Genomic DNA, 12,186 nt, shown 5'->3' on the forward strand with positions numbered 1-12,186 from the left:
CTCAGACAGCATCGCGGCACGCTGTTCTGCTGTATTGCACTTGGCAGGCCAGTGCTGTGCAGACAGGCACGTTACAGTGCAATACCTGTGTAGGCAGACGGAGAAGGAATAGACGTGGAGTGGACTAAGCTAAACCTCCAACCTTCCACCTGCCCAGGAAGCCAGGATGGGGTAGGGAACAGGAAGGAGGAAAGGCAGTGGGCAGCTGAAATGATGCAAAGCCTGGATCAGTGAAGGTTGGGCCGTGCTGGATCCCAGGTGGAATTGCTCTGTCGCTGCTTAAAAATTAAGGTGAGATGGCAGGTGCACGAGAGGACTGGCAATAGGCAGCGCTGCCCTGAAGATAACAGGTTGTCTGTCAATGTGAGGAGCTTATGGACATGTTGGACCACAGAGCTCCCACTAACGGAGAAATTAAACCTGTCTCCACACAGCAGTCCCAGTGCTCTGATTACATTTACAGAGGTTGTGACCTGCATCCTGTCACCATGGAAACCTCTCCTGCTGCCGATGTACAGCCAGGTTGTTTCTGTGGGTGGCTGATATTTAAAGGTAGAGGCTATGGCGCTGTAATATTAAAAGCCAGGGCACCAAGTTTACAAGCAGCCGAGTGGCAAAATTCATTTCACTCCCTTTGACACCTTGTGAATTCGACTGGCAGTTCTAGGAGACACTGAGAAGGTGGTAGAGAAAGAAAAGGACAAAAGAATAAAAAGAAGAGGAAGGGGAGGTCGGGGAGGGGGGAGAATTCACTCATCTTTAGCAAGCAATTCCCCTGTATAGGGAAGGGAATTTGTTCATTAAACTCCTTATGAAACACAGTACTTTTCTGGTACCTTCAAAATAGCTTTCTGTTTCCATTCCCCCCTTCCAAAACAGGTTTTGCATCCAGTCTGAGTCTCTCCCATGCCAAATATACTCCTACTCCTAACCTGTCTTGATGCTAAATGATCTTCTAGGTTTCTTCTCTATCTTTGGAACCTCAGTATAATTCCCTTCCACGCTCTGAAATCAGGGATGCTGCTCTGGAGGTGGGTTGGGTCCTTGGTCCCTGACTGAGAAACCACACTTCCTCCAGTGCTGGGGTCTGTATCTCAGCAGTTTCATCTTCTTGTTAGCTGACCTGCTGCGTGTGCAGTGCACATGGATGTAAGTGGAAACCGCAGCGTGCTGCTGTACAAGGGGAGTCCCCAGTGGCACTGTTACAAATACCAGCACGGAGAAAGAGCATGAGAACCCTGGGACCAGGACTGATGCTCAGCACGGAGATGGCTGACAGTGTAGCTGACTACGATGTCAGCTTCTCACGCAGGCGACAGACACTACCTGACAGGCAACTACTTAGCTTCCAATTTTCTCTGGTATAAAACTATTCTGTTAAGCAATGGAAGGCAGTGCAATGAAGGTAAATAAAACTGACACAGGACCCGGGCGCTGCTCTCTCTCTGCTCCTCTCACAGACGTGATTCTCTGATCGTTTGGTGGAAGACAGAGGAGAGCTGGGAGCTGGGGACCAGCTGAGGGAGGCAGGATGAAAGGAGATAAACTACAGGAGAACGGCACTTGTGGTAATAAGGGCAGGTGGCTGGGAATCAGGGCAGCGCCCCACAGAATGGGAAGTTTGTAGCTAAAGCATTCACTGGGATCTGAGATGAGCTTGGTTCAGCTCCAGATTCTTCCACCATTCTCTGCATGATCTCAGGCAGGTCAGTTAAAGTGACTTTCCTCTCCCTGAACATTAGTTTCTGCAAGTTCAGTTTGCAGGTAGTTATCCAGGGTCCCTCCACTGACAGCAGGGAAGGAGAGCCAGAGATGGATGTTTTAATGTACATGATACAAAGAAAAGCACCATCTTGGCTACGATGGAATGGATTTACCTAACCAGAAGTGTGTGACAAAATATGAACTGTGGCAAGGAGAGTCGAAATGAGGGGAACAGGCTCAAGAGCTAAGAGCAAGAAAGAGAGATACATATAGGGCACTGTCGTGTGAGGAGTTAAGGATGCTTCCAGGGAGCTGGACAGGCTGGGGATCAGTGCATCTAGCTGAATTTTCCACCAGACTCTCATCCCTGCACCCCTTAAAGTCCTATCTCTTTGTTTCCCTCTCTTGTCTCCTGCCTTATGCATCGGACTGTAAGCTCTCTGGGGCATCTCTTAGCCCCGCTTGCCTATCCCAGCAGAAATCTGCACTATGAAAGGATTCAACAAAGCTATCTTGGTACAAAGAATAAGACCTTGCATACCAGCTCAGGAGCCCCTGGAGCCCAGCTCAGTGTAAGAGATCCATTGTTTAGGCACCACAAGAGTGATTATTGTGAGTGCTGTAGACAGAGGATGCAGAGCCATGACTAAGAGATCAGTTGGTTCAGGAGGAGGTGAGAAAGAAAAGGCATCAGCTGGAATCCCAGATCAGTTTGCTCCGGGTTGGATATCTGACCTTTGTAATGCTTTGATTTGAAACTGTAAACCCTTGTAATCCTGGTGGATTACATCTCCATACCTTTAATATGTGCATCCCCCAAAGCCATGCAAATGCGGAGTGAGAGAGAATGGGGCAGCACAGCAGCACCACAGACATCCCTACCCACCACGGGGACTTCTCCACTGCCCTCTCATTCACCTTGAATCATCTCCATTTGCTCTGGGGTAGAAGCTGAGAGAGTGGAGGTTAAAAGTAGAGGGACTGCAATACAAAGTAGCAGATAATTACATCAGAGGAGATAAAGAGAAGGAAAAGACTTTCAGACTTAGTGTGATAATCGGCCACTTTGCTGGCTAAAGATCTGTAGTGGGGTTTTCAACCCCTCTGCAAAAGACACACACCCCATTGTTTACACTAATCAATGAGTCAAAAGCAAGGCCAGACTTCTCACACAAGTTACCACCATCCCTTTTCTAGCTGAAACATAAGGGCAGCAGAGACGCACTGTTACTGCCTGCCTGGATCTGGTTGGAAGTGATAAGGGGATGAAGGAGTTAGCCCTGCTGCAAGAGTGATGCATTGAAGCGGTGTTTAGGAGACCCAGGTTTGATTCAAAGCTCTTCTGCAGACTTGCACCCAAATCACTGGAGCAGGCTGGATCCAGACAATGGATTGTGCTGTTTATTCAGGTTGTCCTACAGCGGTGGAGGCTGACCCTTCTCGGGTCGCTATACTCTGCCGTGGGGAAGGTGGTTAAATTTACTGAGATGTCCCGGGTAATTTCACCCATGAACGTTCAGCAGGTCAGGTCTGCGGGACTGTCAAGTGCTTCTTCAGAGCTGGAGCCATAGCTCGGCGTGGGAGTTTCTCTGAGCAGGGAATGGTAAGAATGCCAGAGATGTGCTCCTTCCCCAGGCACGCAGGAGACCATCCACATTTCAGATGGCAGCAGGTTCAATCCTCACCCACCGAGAGCTTATGCTGTGCCTGCGCAGCATCCAGAGAGGCTGAAGATGCCACTTCCATCGGCAGCCAAGCATGGATGGGCTCTACAGCCAGTGGAAGCACCAGGCAGCTCCAGGGGGTACTTCAGATTACAGTTGGAGTGAAGTTATGGATGTGCCCCCCTGTTTCGCAGTTGCTGATGGGCAGAACTGCAGTCCTGAATGATGCCCATTGCCCTGCTGCATCATCCAAGGCTGATGACAGACCCCTCTTCTATCCTTCTAGTGATAGAAGATGGTTCAGGTTTTAAACTTTAAAATTAATAAGAGCTAGTGGGAAGGGAAGGCTTGAAACTCAGAGGATGTGGGCTCTGCTCTTCATACTATTGCTGGCTCAAGGTGTTGTTTAGGCAAGAGACTCCCTTTCCTGCAGCCTCATATTCCTCTTTCATGAAATGGGGGTTGTGGTTTTGCACCTGAAATGTCCTGAAATCTGTGCCTGAAGAATGTAGGTGTCAGTGCCATCAGTTCACACACGTCTCCAGGGTTTCAGCTTGAGAGCAGCTCTGTGATGTTCAGATTTGTCCCTTACATAAGAGTGTTTAAAGCATCTGGCAGAAGGGGGCAACATAATAACAGCTGCACAGATGTTTGGGGCATTTTTCAAGCCAAATTCTTTTGTGCCTGCAACTTTTATCCTTTAGTTTCATAACGAATGAACTGTAGGAACACTTTGCATTTACAAACTGTAGCATCATTCATTGGAAGATCTCAAAGCAGTTTACAAACATTCATTGATTGCTTGACAAGCATGAAACGGAAGGGTAACTGTTTCAGAAAATGACAGGGATGAAACAATAAGCTCTTGAATTTAGGGAACACTCCTGCCTTTCGGTTCTTTTAGCAGATAAGATCGCCGACTAACGGTAGTCATTTCGGTGTCTAATTAATAATGTAATGCATCCAATATCCAAGCTCGCAGATAATGGGCTTGTAATACAGCCTAACATGCCTCCCATATCATTAAGTTTAACTGTCACACTAAATACCCGAGTGTCATGCAGCCTTGTCAGTTTTTCTTCCTTCCTTTCTCATGAGCATGGAACAAGAGCAGCTGTGGGGAAGGAGAAGCTGAAGGGCTGAGATGATGCAGTGTGGCAGTAAAACACCCTTGAGGGACAAAAATCACGGCTTATTCACCATCGCAGCGTTGAAGGAACAGCCAGGCAGCGAACACTTGCAGCCAGCCCCTGGTGTTGTGTCCATCACATTGCAGGGCTGCTTCCAAGACTCCCTGGATTTCTTTTCACTATATTTTAAATGCAAAAGAGAACAAGGTTTGGTTTCCCCCCTCCCCAAGAAAAAATGTTTGTTTTCTAAAAATCTTTTTTTTCCCTTCTTTTTCAACAGTGAAACTCCCCCAATTCCCTAGAATGGAAAGTCTTTCAACTTGCAAATATTACTACTCCATATTGCATTGGATGTAATCCCAGTACTCCATGTAATTATTTCCATGGGCTCTGTGCTCCCTTTTCCAGCCCAGGACGTGCCGTGGCCCCTGAGGACTTTCTCTCTTTGCTAGGGCAGGTTGAGCACCACAGGAAAGGCATCCTGACTAAGGAACCTGTTTGTGGAGCCTCAGGCACCCGAATTCCTACTTCCAAGCAGCAGAACACCCATAGTCCCCAGGTAAAATACTTCAGGTGAACATTTTGGTCCTCAGCCAATCTAGTTTGATTTTTAAATTTTTCCCTAAAATAATCAGTTTCTTCAGGAAATTCTTTCTGACCAAATCTATTGCTGTGCTGCTTGCAGTGCTGCACTTCCATTCCCCAGGCCTCTGCCTCTCATTTTTCTTCATGAAGATTTATAGTAATTTCTCCCATATCACTGATTTCTTCATAAGAGAAAAGATCACTTCAGGGACCTACCTCTGTCTCCAGCTACCCTGTTTAACACCTCCAAATATTCCTATTTATGAACTAACATCTGGGTCAGTCTACACAGCATAGTTTGAAAGCCATTAAGACAGATGCCTGCATTTCATTAAGCAAGATTTGATAAGGTGGGTAGGGTTACAGGGCAAGATTACTATGGGAATTCAGTGAGTTTAAACCTTCACTCCAGTTAATAAAATCAAACAATACATCATAAAAGTGTCTGGAAATTGGCTCAATAATTGAAATAGAACTGTGTGATGGATGGAGATTTATGGATGTTAATGCAGAAGCAGGGCTACATTAGAACATCATATCTGAGTCTCTTTGGAATCCAGACCCTCGGGACCGAATCTGTCTTTCGTGCTGGTTTTAGACTCTTTTCCAGAATGAAGAAAACCTCACAGAATGGCTGGCCCAGTTTTAATCTGAGATGTCACTGAACTGCCCGTGAAATCTCAGGACCATCGAGCGTAAGGATGTGATTGATGTTTACACAGATGTCTCTGAACTGCCTTTAAGCTGAGCTGAGGCAGCCGGGATCTCGGTGCAAGGAAGCCAACTTTGGCAGGTGGTACCAAAGCCAGCACTACACTCCTGTCTGCACTCCTGTGGGTGTCAGACACGTGCTGCCACCACCACCCTCCACAGCAGTGTAGACATACTGGGTTACTGTTATATTGAGTAATAAAATCACGGTTAGATTTAGCCATTAGCCACCCAACATTTCTTCATCTCACATCTTCATCCTGACCTGAAGTATTCAAGGAGCTCTCACATCATGTCCTGTGTCCACCTAAACCCTTCTCCAGGACTGATCTCTCCTTCCTCAGTCCACTGCTTCCCAAATCATGTGGACTTTTGTCCCAAATCTTTACTCTTCCTCAGGAGCAAATAGGGAGCTCTCCCTCCTCTAGAGAGTTCTGGATCCTCTCTCAACTCCATCCTTCTCCTTTAGCCTTGATGGCAGCCCTTGGTCTTAGCTGTTGATGGGAAGTGTCCCCTCTGCAGCCTTAATGAAGTGTGTGCAGTCCTCCTCATTAAAACTCAGTGTTGTCAATAAAAGAGTCATTAAAGTAGTTTGATGAGGATTGGGAGAAAGAGAAGAGGTGCTACAACACATCTACAGGGCAGAGGGCAGCTCCATCACACATTGTAACCAAACAGCAAGGAATCAATATCACCTTTGCATTAAACTGAAGCCCATCCGTCAGCCTGAGGAGCAGCAGTCTCCACAGCAGCTCAGCTCACTGCTCATTCCTGGCTTCCTACCTTTCTAATCCTTCCCTTTACAGTGTGCTCTTCCCCTCCTGATGCTGGCCAGCTTTTGCTGGAGGCCATACAAGTGCTGTCTCAGAGCTGTGTCCTGCTTGGGATCCCAGTGGTGATCCCCATTCCCCACATCTAGCTTCAGGAGGACAAATTCTCTCAGAACGTGTTGGGAGATGCCTTCTGCATGTCAACACCTCCTGCAGACCACCTCCATCACTGACCACCGTGAGTACCCCCAGAGAAGGACCTCCTTGCCATACACCCCCTCCACGCAGGGGATGTAGGAGTGGATGGACCAGTGGAGTCCAGTCACCCTGAAGGTGAGGGGATGTTTGTGCTGTAAGACAAAGAAACGTGTGCCCAGTGTTCACTGGCCTGTCTCCATTGGATTACAGTGCAAAGGTGAATCTGGTTCTGGACTTGAACCTGAGCTTGACTTACAGTCAAGTGTTGCACAGGAAGAATGAAGCAGAGGAGGAAACCTGGGCCTCTCTGCTCCTGAGCTGAGACTCCAAGCTTCCTGCCTCCCCCTGAGCTCACAACTGCTGACTCTGCCTTCTCATTTCTGGGGTGCTGTGCACAAATTTGACCACAGCAGCATGGACCTGGATAACCTGAGCACTACCCCAGGCACCAACACTCTCATTTATTTTCTCAGGGTCTTCTCTTGAGGTGATCTCATGTTTTTCTTGTACACTTCATCTCGCCCGGTCAGACTATAAACTCTTTCAGGGGTTTATGTCTGCGAGCGGAACGTTTCAGTGGGGTCCTACTGTAACTAATGTGCTGGTGTGATGAAAAACAGTTGCTATACATTCACAGATCTTCTAATAAATACATCTCAGCACACCTGCGTGCTTCTGAGAAGCCTTCACAGCAGAGAAAATGCAGCATGTCTGGAAGGTAAATGAATCCAGAGTCTGGCAGTCTCAGCCAGGAGCAAGGTCCAGTCATTTAGTTTTGCTTTGGGACCAGATCTGTTTATCATAACTCAGAGCTGCTGACATATTTTTGTTTCTCTTTGGCTTCAGAAACTGATGAACAGTAACCTGCAAGCCCTTGTGAAGCAGAGGTGCAGAATTGAATCATGAAGACAACCGAAGACCACTTAGCTTTAAAAAATGAAAGAGGCTTTATGAGGATTGAAACCAACCTTTAACTGAATGACTTGGTCACACCAAAAGATACACGAGCTGTTGGACAATGGAAATGACATAAGCATGTAAACTCCAGGATTACAGCTGAGCATTAGCACGGCATAGCTGATTAGCAAACCAGGAGACATTATTCAAGCAGTCAGGTGCATTACCAGATTGGAAAGTTGCCTTTTTTCTGAGCTGTTGGTCACTGTCAGAGGCAGCAAATGATACCCAGTGGCCCAACAATTTGCCCTGGAATGGCAGGAGCTGTGATACAGAAATGGATGGAACAGCATCTGCTCTGAAAAAGCAAGAATTAGAGTCTGCTCTGAATTGGCAGGAGCTACAGTACCGGGAAGAGAGGACAAAAGGGCAAGTCAGTGCACTATCCAGGGATATCGAGCAAGATGAATAAAGGGGCTGGAAATGTACTTTCAGTGCTGCAAGCACCAGACTAGGTGAACAAATAACCTGATGCAGTTTAATGAAGCCTGTGATCCTCCACCTTCTCTGTGGAAGGGGTGTCCCAGGGTCAGCGTGTGCCCGCACGAGCATGCACACAGCCTTATCTTATCTAATTACTAGAAGTTTCAGATTAATTTCAGTGCAGCTGCTTGAAAGGGCTGTTATCAGCCAGGGCTTTGTGGTTTAACCTTGTTACCCTTTTGTTGTTAACCTTTCCGAATGGCAGCGAGGGGAAGGCTGAGATCCCGACGTGCAGGAGGAGCTGGGAGGGGGCAGACGGGAACTGGCGAGTCCGTGTGTGTCCCCCCCCCCCCCTCCTGTTTTTGTGCATTCAGCTCCACTTCAGGCTGTGTGACAGGACAGCTGGCTGCTTACCTCCACACTGACAGCCGCTGGTACCCAGCCACACAGAACAGCCCGTAACAGGGACACGTCTCCTGCCAACCTCTCCAGATCCTTTGATATTTCCGACAGCGCAGTAAAGGACTCTGACTCTCACATTTTACCTTGCATCCCTCAGCTCCTCTAAGGCTGCTCTGCTTTGTTTCCATAGCTACACCCAATCGCATCTGGCTTCCTGTGAAATTGGATTTCAAAGCAAGACAAGCCTTCAAAGGAATTTGTCCATTTAACAGAATATCATTAGGAGAGAGCCTGTCTGCTGAACTTGGGACCTAAAATGATTAAGGTGGGGCTTTTATCATGTAGGGAGGCAGCTTTACATCTAGAGCCCATAAAGCTCGATGCTACATAACAATGATGCAGTGGACGTTGCCAGTCAGTGCCAGACTCCCCCATCTCCTTCCCTGCTGAACGCTAAACTAAATTTGTAACCCATTCACACATTCAAAGATGAAAGTGGCAAGGAAAAAGGCAAGGGAAAAAAAAAAAGGTCATTTGCCTGGGAATCAGTCTGCCTGGCTCTATCTGCAGCTGTGGAAGGCTGAGTGGAAGGCTCGACCCGGTGCTAAGGCGTTGGTAATAGCACCTATGTCTCCCTGGCAGATGAGGCTCTATGCCTCAGTATTCCTCAATAAAATGGATTTAATGGTAACAACAGCTGCTGCATGGTCAACCTGGTCTTAACAAAATCTTCCTGTAGGGCCTGAGGAGAACATTCTGGGTCCTGTCTGCGGTGGCCAGGACCATGGGATGGATGTGTGGTCCAACAGCAGCCGGGGTGCAAGAGTGCCAGCCTCTGCATGAGATGCTACCTTCAATGCTTTGTGATAACTTTAAGATCTGCAGCAAAAGACCAAAAATCACAACTGCAATACATCTCAGAAGTGGAGCAGAAAGCATCTAGAGCTTCAGTGATGCTGCAAACATCCTGCCACAGCAGGAAATTTACTGGGTGAAATCCCCACGTGCTCTTAAGCAGTGATCACACACAAGCCAAAACCACACAAAACACCTGCAAAACAAGTCACTGCTGCTTTGACACAAGGAAAAAAAATCTTCCAGAGCCTAAATATGATAAATCCCTTTAAGTCTTGGGCAAGACTCACTGACCAGGTGTCTTCTAGTTCCCTTTTTACACCACCACGCTTTCAGAGTACTGTGTGAGTTACAGGAATGCAGAGAACATGTGAGATGACCCTTTTCTTTGCAGTTGTATGAACATTTCTTCCTCTGAGATTTTCATTGATCAGGTTTTATTGATCTTTCTGGCATAACTGAAGGCAGTTTGTTCCATCTAAGGGACCTAGTTCATTCCTTTATAAACTCATTTTTAAAGTTAGTCAGTCTCAGCAAAGCAGCTGCTTTTTATTTGTGGTCTGTAATGAACTGACTAGGATTTCTAGGCAGAAGCATTTAAATATTTATCCCTAAACACCTCTAGGTGAGGATATGTATACAGATCCATCTACCACACACATCCACCTCCACACTCTACCATCTCTCACGTACAATCCGAACCACCCGAACGTGCCAGGAGCCTCTGGCAGCTGACAGAGACTCACGTTCTCCCATAGGAGACTCAGTTTTCTAAATCCTGACTCATGAAACCCTACCTGACTAGGAGATGTAATGGGAAAGACACTGCGATGTGTATGCTTTCTAGCAAGGCAACCTCCTGTGTGGGGCCCTCTTAACTGCAGCAGCATTTCCTGTGCTTTAAGACCTCTGTGTCTGCTGAGGAGCAGTTTCTTGTACACATTGTGCTCAAATAAGAATACCCTTTTTAAAAGGGTAGACAATGGCAAGACAAGGGGGATGGATTAAAGTTAAAGGAAGGAAGGTTTAAATTGGATATTAGGGGGAAGTTTTTTACAGAGAGAGTGGTGAGGGGCTGGAACAGGACAGCAAAGCAGCAAGGGGAACAGTTTTAGGGAGCCTCCGTGGAGGGTTCAGAGTGGCCCTGGCTCATTGCAAATGCTCTTTCATGTTGGGAAAATATAATTAAAGATCATATGGAAGCATAAAATCCCAGAAAAGCAAAAGTGGAAAGGATGTTTGGAATAACCTTTGCTATATGCTGGAATACAACTACCTGCCAGGAGGGTGCAGAGAGGTGGGCGATGGTCTCTGCAGTCAGGGGACAGGAGATGGGACAAGGGGCAATGGGCTCAAGCTGCCCCAGGGCAGGGGCAGAGCAGATGGGAGGGACAAGTTCTTCCCTGGCAGAGCTGTGGGGCTGTGGCACAGGCTGCCCAGGGAGGGGCTGAGTCACCTTCCCTGGATGTGTTTAACAGAGGGGAGATGAGGTGCTCAGGGATCTGGTTTAGCACAGGATGGGAATGGTTGGACTTGGTGATCTTAAAGGGCTTTTCCAACCTGGTGATTCTGTAGTAATAAATATTTGCTTGGTAGTAGGATGTTGAAAAGGACTGGATCCTGTGTGCTTAGCCTGTGGGAAATCTTAAACTGGTCTTGGGAATCGCTGATGAGCTTCAGATAAAGAAGAAAGTCTTTGGATTTGTCAGTATAGAGCCTAAAATTTGGGAACACAGGAATGAAAAATAATAGCAGTGCCTTCGCAGTCAGCTTGTGCTAATTCATTTATACAGGAGGGGAGCAGATGTAGGGCTCTGGGTTAATCTAATGCGATGCCATTTTTGTTTTGTAGAGCGCAGTTTGCATTTATTGCCTGTCATAAAGCAAGTTAAAGTGTGCAGCCCTGTGATTTCTCTGGGCAAGGCAGAGAAATATGAACGGCTATGGCAATGCAGCCCCCTTCCTACGCAGGATGTGGGAAGAGGGGAAGTTTTATTGCAGAACAGCCAAGTACCAGGCTTCCCCTGCAGATTAGAGGAAGGAGCCTGATTTTGCCTGGACTAACTCCAATCCCAGGTCCTGTTGTGCCAGGCACAGGAGGTGAAATCCGTGGCTGCAGCGTCTGGGAGAGCTCCTGGCTGGGCTCTTGACAGCAGGTGCGATGAGTTGGGGGAGATGCACCTGCCTTTAGGATTGAAATCAGCTTGAAATGCTAATGCAGGAGCCCAGGGTTCAGCTGTGCTGTTGCTGGGGTGGGGTCAGGCTCTTCTGCAGCGAGTTGGCTGAGCTCAGCAGTGCTGGGCATTCTGGTTGTTTGGAGGAGGTGGGTTGAGTTCACTGGGGCTGTGCTGGGAGGTGGCATCTGAGCAGAGCTCAGCAGTTCCTCCTACCTTTTTTGGGGTGTCCCCACCCTCCTTGCTTCCTTTGTCCCTGCCATGCGGGGGCAGAAGCAGTAGCAGCAGCCTGACTCTGAGGTGGCAGGTATCATGATCCCAGAGGAGATTCTGAGGCTCCTGGAAGGTAACCACGAATTCCTCCTTGCTCCTTTTCTGCTTCATGGGGGGATTCTGCTGCAGTTGTGGGGGGAAAGAAGCTGAAGAGCTTTTTGTGCCTTGCCCTGCTGAGCCCCAGAAAGGGATGGAAGGGCTGTGGGGACTGCATCTTCTCCAAGGCTGATTGTTTTGGGCACTCAAGTTATGTATGCCTTCCCTGTGCTGGCTGCCTTGGGAAAGGAAAGCTCTCTGTGTAAGACAGCGTGTGCCGGATGAGGGGTGTCTTCTGGCATGG

General features: G+C 47.8%; 1 long non-coding RNA gene across 1 annotated transcript in view; it reads left to right on the plus strand.

Moving 5' to 3' along the window:
• Positions 1-11,843: 11,843 nt before the first annotated feature.
• Positions 11,844-12,186, plus strand: part of LOC311201039 — a 27,515-nt gene continuing 27,172 nt past the window's right edge. Inside the window, exon 1 of the long non-coding RNA XR_014617848.1 lies at positions 11,844-11,919. This is a non-coding gene — a long non-coding RNA (uncharacterized lncRNA). The remainder of the gene's footprint in view (positions 11,920-12,186) is intronic.

Source organism: Gallinula chloropus, assembly GCF_964237585.1.
Source record: "Gallinula chloropus genome assembly, chromosome: 26".
NCBI lineage: Eukaryota > Metazoa > Chordata > Aves > Gruiformes > Rallidae > Gallinula > Gallinula chloropus.